Below are 10529 nucleotides of genomic sequence, written 5' to 3'. Positions count from 1 at the left end.
CTATTCCTGCTCAAATTACTGTGTGGTTTTTGTCTCCTGAGTGGATCCTGACTGGCATATGAAGAAATAAAAAGGTTCAAACAACTAGAAGGTATATTTGTCTATAGCAGCAATATATGACTCACCAAATACTGAAAGGGAAGAGAGAAACTTAAAAAATAAACACACGGCCCAGGGGTTTAGCTCAGCGGCGTAAGCACCTGCCTGGCAAGTGTGAGGTCGTGAGTTCAATCCCCGGCACCAACAAATAAATAAATACAGAAGATTCTGGCACACAACAAATAAATAAATACAGAAGGTCCCATCTTGGTCTCATTCAAAGTCTTTGTTTTGTTTAATCACATTTCTTAGAAAACTTCTTTTATCTTCTTAGGCATTTTTTCAGAATCTCTCACTTGATAAACTGCTAACACAGGCAGGCACAGTGAGGACACTGGCTACACGTGGGACCTGCAGCTAAAGATGGTCAGGAAATAAAGAAGCTGTGCTAGCAGATGGCAGGTCATCTGTGACATGTGACTTAACCGGAAACCAAACCTGGTACTGGAGATAAGCAGACAGCCTCGTGACCAGAAGCCTCGCCTGTAAGGCAGACTGCCAGTGTTCAAATCCCAGCTCTGCCATGCTGTGTGAGCCTGGGCAACTCTTCATCTACGAAACAACACAGAGGAGGTGTGATAATATGTTGCATAGTGATAATAACAGTACTGACCCTCTAGGACTCTCAGGATAAAGTGAGTACCACACACAGTGGGTGTGTGTATCCCTTACATTCAGACCAAATCCAACATCTCTTTTTTTGCCTCCACACTGCTTCAACATTCTCAAACCTTCAGCCCTCAATCTGAACTTGCTACGTTAAAAATACAGAACATTCTCCTTCTTTAAAGGGTTATCATTTCTTTCCGGGGATACCAAAGGGACGCCCAGTCCAAAAGGAATGGGGGTGATACAGTAAAGTAAGTATCTCTTGCATCAATTGCCTTTCTCCCCTTTCTTTTGAACCCTCTTTCCCCTTTCCAGGTGATTCTGGCATCCCAAGGGAAAGGCTTATTTTATAGCCTGAGCACGGTTCACAGTCCTTTACTCTTGGGAAAGGGAATAATGGGGAACTTTATTGGAGATGGTCAGTGCCCTTAGAGGTCCCTTGAGCTCCATGCCTGCTTTTACTGAGCCCTAAATTTCACATATGCCTTCAACATTGTGAGCTCCCCAGTGGACTTGAGAATTTTGTGTAATCAGCACAAAGTTCTGCTGCCTGAGCCAAATAGGCCACATGCATGTGCAGATTTCTTTACATCTTTTCATTTCTTTATCTGGGTGATAAAGCATCTCTTAAATCCTCTCCAGCTCTAACCTTCTACAGTTACACCAATTAGGCAAGTTCTAGCAGAGGTGTTTTACTTGCTCTGTAAGCTACTGTAATAACCTCACCATTACTAAAAAGTAACTCGGCACTCCCTATACCTTATCAACAAATGGTGGAACTAAGAGATGCTGTTAGAGATATTTAGGCTCTAAAGCCACAAGCTAGAGCTGGGCGTGTAGCTCAATAGTACAACACTTGCCTAGCATGTGTGAAACCCTGGGTCCAATTTCTAGCACCAAAAGAAATTAAAATTAAAAGAAATCACAAGCTTCCCCCTTTCTACTGGATATTACAAAATATATACTTGGTCTTTGTCCCCTTTCTAGGCATGCAACTCCCCAAATCCTTGGAGTCTTCAAGTCATAAATATCTTTTGCTTGCTAATGAGTCACTGATGTAGCTGGCAGCCCCTAGAAACTTCCAGATGTATGCTGACCGCCCAAAATGCCAAGACAGAATGAGAGGGTTGAGACTTTCAGTCCCACTCCCCCAACTCTACGAGGGGAGAGGGCTAAGAGTTAACTGGACGATGATTTATCAATTGTGCCTCTATGGTGACACCTCCATTAATATCCTGAAGGACAGGGTTTGGAGAGCCGCCCAATTGCTGTACCAGTGGATATTCCAGGAGGGTGGTGACAAGAAAGGGCACAGAACCCGGGCCCTTCTCCTATACCACCCTCCTTTCTCTGCACCCTTGGTAATATCCTCTATAATAAACTGGCAAACACGGTTTTCTGAGTTCTGTAAGCAGCTTGAGCAAATTAACTGAACCCAAGAGGAGGGCCACCAAAACCCCCATTTATAGCCAGAGACCCAGACTGGTGGCTGGGATTGACGGTGGGACACAGTCTTGGGCCCTGAGCCCTAGACGTGCAAGGTGAGATGCTGGCTCCAGGGAAACGGGGTCAGAACGGAACTGATTAGAGGACACCCAGCTAGTGTCCCCCAGCTTGCTCCCACACATTGCATCGCACACATTTCTGAGTGCGGGTGCAGGAGAAACCAAGTGTGTTTATTCCTGGGTCCTTGCAGCCACTCAGAACACCTCAGCAGCAATATTATTTTGGTACCAGCCTTGCCACCTCTCTGTCATAGTGTTGACTGTAAACAGATTCCTGAATATCTCCAGGAACTGTCAACGTGACACTTCTGACAAGGAGTTAAAGTTTCCTTTACAACATTATCAAAATAAAGCCTAGGACCAAAACCTGCCCAAACCTCACAGACTTACGTTTATTTTTCCATTAAAATTTACTTGGAAAAACACAACGTATTCTTTTTTATTTTTCTAAATCGGGAGTAAATGCCCTCCAAAGAAACATGGACATCTTTACTCCTTACCTCCCAACCTACGAACAAGTAAAAACACAGCTGCCTATTAAAATGAAGTCAAGCAAACATTCCTGCAGCTAGTTACAACAGCAGCCTACAAGCTGAAACTGCACCCATAAAAAGGGAATGCTACCTCGCTAAGCATTGGCTGCAACTCTGAAGCCACAGCACCAGAAAAGCTGGTTGTGGTACTGATGGCTTCAGATAGCGTGATTTCGCGTGTGGGACTCAGTCAGGGAACCGACACGGTGGCTCCCCATACAGCAGATTTAGTCATCTGCAGATAGCAACCTGGATGTGAGTAACCTAGGGACTGCTCCTTGACCCCCTACAGCAGACCCTGATCTCCAATCCCCCCTAAAACCTCAAAAAGGAGCTAAAATGACAGACAGGGAGAGGAAGCCATGAGTCTTAGGACACAAGAGGGAGGAAAGAAAGGCAGAAATGCCCCCCAGGCTGAGTCTGGGCAAGGCTGGCATGGAAGGGGGATGAGGACTGATCATGAGGGCTCTCCTGGGGGAGGCACAGGGAATGTTGAGACAGTATTTCTACAGGATTACGTTAGCAAGCTTTGAAGCCAAGGAGCCTGGCGTCCAACCTTGGCTCTACCATGCTGGCGACTTTGAGAAAATTATTTAACATCTCTGCCTGTATTTTCTTATCTGTGCATAAATATAGTAACATCTCTTCTTCATCAAGTTACTCAGAACTGTGTCTTACACAGTAAGCCCTCAGGATGTGTGACTATTATTTTACCAATGTCACCTGAGGTTCATTGTGAGACTCAGAAAAGACTAAACCTTCATGTGCGTGAGAAGGGGTAGTAATAAGTCTCAGGCCTCCGCACTGTGCTATGTTCTCAGCCCTTTTTATTTTTGTATTTTGAGGCAGGGTCTTGCTAAGTCACTAGGTTGCCCAAGCAGAGCTCAAACTTGCTATCCTCTTGCCTCAGCCTCCCTTGGGGCTTGGATTACAGGTGTACCTACACCACCATATCCAGCTTGCAACTCGTGTTTAATTACAATCAAAACCAGGGCAGTAAGACAGCCTGTCTGACCTCTCCACAGAAGGACTGACCGAGGGCCACTCTTCCGGGTACCCACCGTCTCTGCCCTCTCTTCCATCCCCAGCCACCTTCAGCTCAACCTTGCAAGTGAGAGCAGCATCCAACTCACTCTGCACTGGGAAGCTCTGCCTCCATTCTCCGCCTCTATTCAGGCACAGCTTGATCTACAGAGCACAAAGTACTGAGGACTGGGGGCTGCAATTAGCCAACCTGTGACCAGGCCATGAAAACAATGCCCTGAATTCCAATTCAATTCCAGCTAACTCAAAGCCCGCCCCTTTTGTTCCTAGATACATGCAGCCTGACACTCTAGGCACCTGAATGGGGGAGGAGGGGGTTGGTAAAACCACACCTAGAATGGAGCTTCTGATTCATTCTTCAGCAACAGTGTTCAAGAAATCCAAGGACTTAAAACCTAGTATCTTCCTCCACCACCACTTCTGCCACTGAGTACACAGCTTTGGGGGGGCCACCCTCGGAAGCTATAAGAAGCCTCCGCTAACCAGCTGGACAGATCGCAGGTCCTCAGCCCTGGCTGTGCCTCAAAATAACCTTGCGCCTGTGCGCATCTGTACACGCAAGCACAAGTGCGTGACTTTAAAGAGATTGTGACAGACTGGTCTGGGAGCACCTGGCCATCTGCACTTTTCTGAACACCCCACCTACCCACCCAGGTGATTCCAGTGCACAGCCTGGCCAAGAACCACAGCACTCAATCTAGATGGCTAAGAAGGTAGGTAGCTGACTCAGCCCAGCGGTCCACACAGCCACAGGAGGGAGGGAGAGAGTCACAGGCTCTCTGAGCGGAACAGGACATTAAATCTGTTTTTAAAAGTGAAATGGAGGCTTCCCTGCTGGGGCAAGACCTATCACATGGTTTGCTATTCCTAGAAAGAGCACCAATTAGCTGCCAACAGATGCATTATTTCATCAGTCCCATAAATACTCGATAAAAGTCTTCCACTCTTTGTCAGCCTCGTAGAAGCTGGAGCGGGGAAAGAAAAAAATCTGATAAGATGCAGTACTTGAACGGCCACAATTCCTTCTTAAATGATTAAAATGGGCGTTAATACAAATAAAAGATTTCAGTAAAATCTCACGCCAGTAAATTTCTAAAAGCCCATGAAAGTTTTCCTCTTAAAATGAAAAACAAAAATAATAATAACAATAACATGAGTACAATTTTTTGAAAGCCTCTTTCAATTATTAACACCAGGGCATAATACAATTCCATTTCAAGCCCAGTGGGGAGCCAAGATTTCGAGGCAGGAAAAGCCCTAAATCAAGAATTAGAAGGCCAGGATCCCAGTCTTGGCAATAAATTACATCAACTAGCTGTGTGATCGTGGGCAAGTGAACTTAATATCCTAGGCCTCCGCTTTCTCAGACAAGATTTACATGATCCGTGAGTCCCTCCCAGCTTCCAAATTCCATAATATTACAAGCTGGCTCCATCTTGCCGACTGTTACAGCAGCAAATACATGTGTTTAAAATTTGGAAAACTAGCTGGGCATGGTGGTGCAGGCCTGTCATTGCAGCAGTGAGGAAGCTGACACAGGAAGACTGCCACGAGTTCGAGGTCAGCCTGGGCCACTCGATGAGCTCAAGATGAGCCTGAACTACATGGGAAGACCTTGTCTAAAAAAAAGAAAAGGAAAAGTTACAAACTTAATAATTCTGCTAATAAACTCGACCAGTTCCTGTCACTGTGCATAAACTGAATAAGCAAACCTGCACACGGATAGCTTAGGACGCCTGTCAGTGTGATCTGAAGAGGACAGGACCCTTCCTTCCACAGCCACGCCCCCACCACACTCCAAAAATGGGGAAACACATGAAAAGCACCTTTGCATTCTTGGGCCATATCCACATAGCCTCATGTTCTTTTCTTAGCACTGTTGTTGATAATGAATCATTTTTGCTTACATAAAAATAATGTATGTTTCACAAGAACTTCATAAGTAGAAACCCGTTTCACTTCCCACATAATAGAAAAAACTCATTAAAATAGATACCAAGATTCAAAAAAAAAAAAAACCAATGCGACTAAATTCTAGCTGACCTCTGTTGCCCACAGAAGGCCTTAAGCATAAGGGCCCCTGATCATTTTTATCAGGACTGCAACAGCAGTAAAAATCACGAGATTCTGTTTATTTAATTGACATGCATGTGTCATCTGAAAGCACCTTCAGAGCCACCCAAGCCCATGGCTGTAGGGCAGGAAGCACGCAGGTGGTAGTGACCCAGCCCAGTGGCAGTGACCCAAGCAGTGGTGTGGGGAGGGGCCCATTTCTCTGTGAGGAAAGCGTCTTCTCCAGGCACAGTCACCGACGCTCCACTAAAGATCCTGTATCCTTGTGGTCCCCTGTCCCCGCTGTTGCAGAAGTCAAATCTGTATCTGGTGTTCCCACGTCGGAGAGGCGTCCTGGTCACCTTCACCACCACGCACGCCATTTTTCTTCACAGGGCCAGTCTCCACCAGGTTAAGTTATTCATTCATTATCTTACTGTCTGCCCCAACTCAGCCCTCCCCATCCAAGGACACAGTGAGCCGCAGGAGAGGAAGGCCTTTGCCTTGTGACCCTTACATCCCCAGATCCTTCTGCCTAGCATGTGGTCGGTACTCAATAAATACTTGTGGGATGGATGAAGGAATGTCCTCAGTTGCCCAGTGCCCAGCATTCTTGGGTCCTTAGGAAGTGTATGATAATCAGGCAGGAGATACGCAGGAATCTGGCCTCCCGCACACTCCCACCACCGCCACCTAAGAGAGGGGTCATGTGGAAGGCGACTCCGCAGCTCTCCCTCAGAACCAAGAAGATGCCAAAGGCAAACAGGACTCAGCTACAGAGAAATACTTGCCCCAACCACAGGCCACAAAAACTGAGACCAACACTAAGCTGCTCGTGGGCAGAGCCTGCCCAGTGACATGTAGCACTGGAGGATTCTATGAGAAGATCCCCAAGCTAAAAATTATCTCAAGCCTATTACAATGTCCAGTATGTCTGTCATTAGAATTTACTGACACTGGCTGGATCCAAACACAGGTCTCAGGGTCAGCCTACATCTCTGGAGGGGGCTGATGTAGCTCAGTGTGGTCACCCAAGGCCAGTCCTACAAGGGACAGCTTAAGCCCTGGGCCTAGGGCAGAGGGAACCTGCAGAGCCAGCCCTGTGTCCTGTGCCAGCGAGAACAGCCAGGCAGGGCAGGGCAGGGCACGGGGAGGACCCGCCGGAGGTCAGGCAGGGCTGAAGCAGGTGTTGGAGCAGCAGACCAAGATCCCCCACACTGGGGGCACTGCGCTGCGAGCCTTCACCTTGCCAGTGGCTAAGAATACAGAAAGCAAAAAGCTGGCCGAAAGAGGAGAGAAAAACTAAAACACAGACTCCCACGTCTAAAAGAAGGCTGGGGTAAAAGGCAGAGTTACCAGGCATGGCAGACAGCCAGTGCCACCGCAGCCAGGCAGCCATGGCAGCCACCATGGCAGAAAAGGGAGTCCTGGGGCCCAGGCAAAGTCCCCCCAGACAGTGAGGCCAGGGCTGCCCACCGAGCCCCTTTCCAGGCCCAGATGGGCTCGGGCGCAGAGGAAGTTGCAGGGCAGACGGGGCAGACAGGGGAAGCAGGCAGGAGGAGAGCAGGCTGCCTGCACCCACTTGGAGCGCCACGCTCATCTCCCGAAATGACCTGACAGGAGCCGGGCCGGGCCGGGCCGGGAGGGTTTGCAGCTGATCTCATGTCTAGTAAGTGACCTTGGCCAGGGAGGGACGCGCCATGAAGTGTTCCTTCCAGGGTGCCAAGGGGGATTAAGTCATTTTATCGTCAGAATTCCTCTGCAAAATGGTAGAGTCCTCATAGGGTGAGAAAACACAAGTCAATGATCCACTTACATCTCAGACTTTTTTTTGCTTTTAACAGAGATTGAGAGACGGAGACAGATTCTGAGAGAATCAAAGGGTTGTGTTTTTCTTTTTTAATATCTTAGGATTTGCTGGAGGGAGGAAGAGTAGGAGGTAGAAGAAAAGAGAACAAGATACAAGTCAATCCTCTAAAAAATTACATCCAGCGTACAAATAAAGAGCAGCTAACAGAGATCACCCAAATAAAACCTCTGAGCCAGCTCCAATTTTACAAAAATTAAACAAAGGGAAAAACCCAAGAATCTGCTAGAAGCACAAAACAAGAAAACTTTAATAAAATCAGTTCATTCTTAGCAAGGGACTAAACTCTTAAAGAGAAGGTCATTCCTTGTAATTGTCTCCCGGGCTTCCCAAAAGAAGGCCAGCAAATCCATACAGATAATAATTATAACCAAAAGGAGTGAGAGGAAAGAGATTACCCTATAGCACATCCACAGATACAAAACCACCACTACCAGTCCCCCAAAACTCAAAGACACCTTTACAAAACTGCAAGTAGATTATTGCAAAGTTTATTAAAATTACAACCATGCTAAAGAAGTATCAGGGTCCTAAGAAACAGGCTTCCAGGGATATTTTTCTAGGGATATTAAACTGAAAGGCATTTGAACTATGATACTTGTCCAGAATTTCAACTGCAACAACAACAAAATCCTAGGTTTCTGACTCGTTAAATCCCAATTTTAGAATTAAAATATTGCCATGAATTTAATTATTTTAAACGCTTAAAAATATGTTAAGGTCTGAAACAAGACAAGGCTATTAATTATCAAGTCCTTTAAATAGATCATTTCTTGCATCCCTTACCTCCTACACATAATTTATCCACACAGACATTTATCAGTAGAAACCATTTGCTACCAGGAACCATGGTATACTAGATTTTCAGTAACATGTGGATTGCTTTGGTTTTTTATTTTCAGTTCTGGGGATGGATCCCAGACCCTTGCACATGGTAGGCAAGCCCCTAGCAGTGAGCTACATCCTCAGCCTAACATGTGCATTTCAAAAGGGGTTTTTATGAGACAGAAAACTACAGAGTTTTAGAAGAGAAAACTGATAAATCCCAGATTCAGAATTTAGCAGTAAGGAAGGGCTGGCCATGAGAAGATTTACAAAGACGACACTAATATTATGACACGGGTGTTGGTTACTCTATAAGTCCCCACACCTTATCTTTTATAAGATTAAAATAGTATTTAATAAGAACAACATTTAAAATGAGTTATGTAATTGTGATTTGAAAGCTATATAGAGACAGACGTAATCTAAACCTCTACTTCAAAATATTTTTTTCAATAGTAGTGTTACTCAATAAAAAGTAAAACCAAAGTATTTAATTTGTTCCAGAGCCTACCTATCTTTCCATTGATCGTTCCGTCAGAATTCACAAATCTTGGGGAAACCCTTATTTTTCTAAACATGTATGCTTAATCTTCCCCACCACACACAGCTCCCTCCTTGCTTTTTTTAGTATGTTTGTGATGCACAATAAGTAATTGCACTGATACCCCACAATAATGCAAACATTATTAACAAAAGATTTCTTTTAGAAAAATTGTTTTCCTGCAGCTTCTCTGTAACTTTTGCCATTTGGCAAAAAGTTTTCATTTTTTTCCCACTTTCTAAATGAATCTGAAGACCTGAACCAAGGCCACACGCCTGTGAGTGATACACAACAGCACTATTTACAGTATCCAAAATGATCACATAATTAAGTGCAGTATCGTGATAGTTGCAGGCTTTTAGTTTTACTGTTTTGTTGTTCCCGACTATGTGTTGGCAGCAGAACAACTAAATTAAATTCCAGGAAAGCACCAAATAATTTTTTTAACCTCTTCCCAATTCTGCGTTACGTATTCTGCTTTCAATAAAGTAGTGGCAGCTTCTTAAATAATTTAGTTTGGCTTTCTTTGAGCACAGAGAGTGTTTAATTTTGTAATGTTAATCCAGGCTAAGAATTCTAGTGCTCCTGAAAGATCAGACCTTTCGGTATTGCAGAAAACCCGAACCATACATGGTTCCAGTATTGTAATTCGGCTCAGCTAGGAAGTAAAATATTTTTGTTTTTTCCACTGGGATTCTACCAGGTTTTTCTGAGTGAATTGGTTATCTTGAGCTGATCAGATATTGAGACTTAATGGAAAATAAATTAATTATAATTACTTAATATATATGGTTTGAAAAATCATTAAAAATATGAGGTCTATGAGACAAAATTAACAAAAGTCATCTCATTAATGGCACTTAGTTCTGGTTTTGTTTTGTTTTGTTAGTATTTTTTTGTTTTGTCTTTAATCAGCTATTCCAAAAACAGTAACAAGAAAGTCTAAAGATAAACGACTTGAAGTAGTTCTATCACTTCATCAGAAACTGCAAAGAATGCTGATTTCTTAACTCTGCTAAGAAATTCTGTTAATTTGGTTTGGATTGTCTTTATAAAATTAAACACTCCACATCCAAACAAAACCATGCTAACATATGTAAGGCATTTCTAACACATTACTGAAAGCAGAGTACATAACACAGAACCGGAGAGAGGTTACAAAATTGTTGGAGTTTTCCTAGTATTTGACTTTGAGGTCCTCTTGGCAACAATACATGCTTAAGAACAACAAAACAGGCCAACTAAAAGTCTGTCACTGTCAAAATAATTTAAATTGGGCAAGGTAGCACATCTCTGAGATTCTAGTGCTCGAAGGTTAGGAGCATCCAAGTTCAAGCCCAGCATGCACAAATTAGCAACCTAGTAAGACACGGCCTCAAAATAAATAAAAAGAACTGGAGGTATTGCTCAGAGCAAAGATCCTGGGTTCAGTGCCCCATATCACAAACGCGCAC

At 44.3% G+C, this 10529-nt stretch overlaps 1 protein-coding gene and 1 pseudogene across 10 annotated transcripts in view; both read right to left on the bottom strand.

Annotated features, from left to right (window-relative positions):
- The window catches only part of LOC111753305 (uncharacterized), a 40420-nt pseudogene extending 34195 nt beyond the window's left edge, over positions 1 to 6225 (bottom strand).
- Positions 1 to 10529, bottom strand: part of LOC100716104 (suppressor of cytokine signaling 2) — a 259251-nt gene that overhangs the window by 165778 nt on the left and 82944 nt on the right. The gene's annotated exons all lie outside the window — the stretch shown is intronic.

The sequence above is a fragment of the Cavia porcellus genome, unplaced genomic scaffold (genome assembly GCF_034190915.1).
Source record: "Cavia porcellus strain 051 isolate PalLab524CR breed Dunkin Hartley unplaced genomic scaffold, mCavPor4.1 scaffold_8, whole genome shotgun sequence".
NCBI classification, from domain to species: Eukaryota; Metazoa; Chordata; class Mammalia; order Rodentia; family Caviidae; genus Cavia; species Cavia porcellus.
The sequence above is the reverse complement of the archived record's forward strand: the minus strand, read 5'-3'. Positions and strand labels throughout refer to the sequence as shown.